At 36.8% G+C, this 489-nt stretch overlaps 1 protein-coding gene across 1 annotated transcript in view; it reads right to left on the bottom strand.

Moving 5' to 3' along the window:
• The window catches only part of LOC107698633 (SHC SH2 domain-binding protein 1-like), a 32,445-nt gene that overhangs the window by 30,555 nt on the left and 1,401 nt on the right, over positions 1-489 (bottom strand). The gene's annotated exons all lie outside the window — the stretch shown is intronic.

Genomic DNA, 489 nt, shown 5'->3' with positions numbered 1-489 from the left:
TGGACAGTGGCCACAAATTAATAAGTCGTAGGAACGAATTAACAAGTTGTAGGAATGAATACCCTGTTGAAAAAAACAGCATATGCTGGTTTTTTCAACATAGCCTATCTGTCCTGTGTCTCACAGCCCTGCAAAGCGCAGAGCCACATCGATAGCTTTAATCGATTGCATCTCTTATCGACAATTAATCGATCATCGATTAATCGTTGACATCCCTAATGTGTATATATGCATTTCAAACTAATTTGCAGATTTACTTATTTATAAATACTACCATTGTTCATTGTTATTTCATGTTCGTTTGACTACCAACATAAACTGAATAGCATGGCTGCTTCAAAATAGGAAAAAAAATATACCTTTAAAAGGAACACTCCACTATTTTTGAAAATAGGCTCATTTTCCAACTCCCCTAAGAGTTAAACAGTTGAGTTTTACCGTTTTCGAATCCATTCAGCCGATCTCCGGGTCTGGCGTAGCACTTTTAGC

This window comes from Sinocyclocheilus anshuiensis, unplaced genomic scaffold (genome assembly GCF_001515605.1).
Source record: "Sinocyclocheilus anshuiensis isolate Anshui unplaced genomic scaffold, SAMN03320099.WGS_v1.1 scaffold134, whole genome shotgun sequence".
NCBI lineage: Eukaryota > Metazoa > Chordata > Actinopteri > Cypriniformes > Cyprinidae > Sinocyclocheilus > Sinocyclocheilus anshuiensis.
This window is presented reverse-complemented; position numbering and strand designations above follow the sequence as displayed.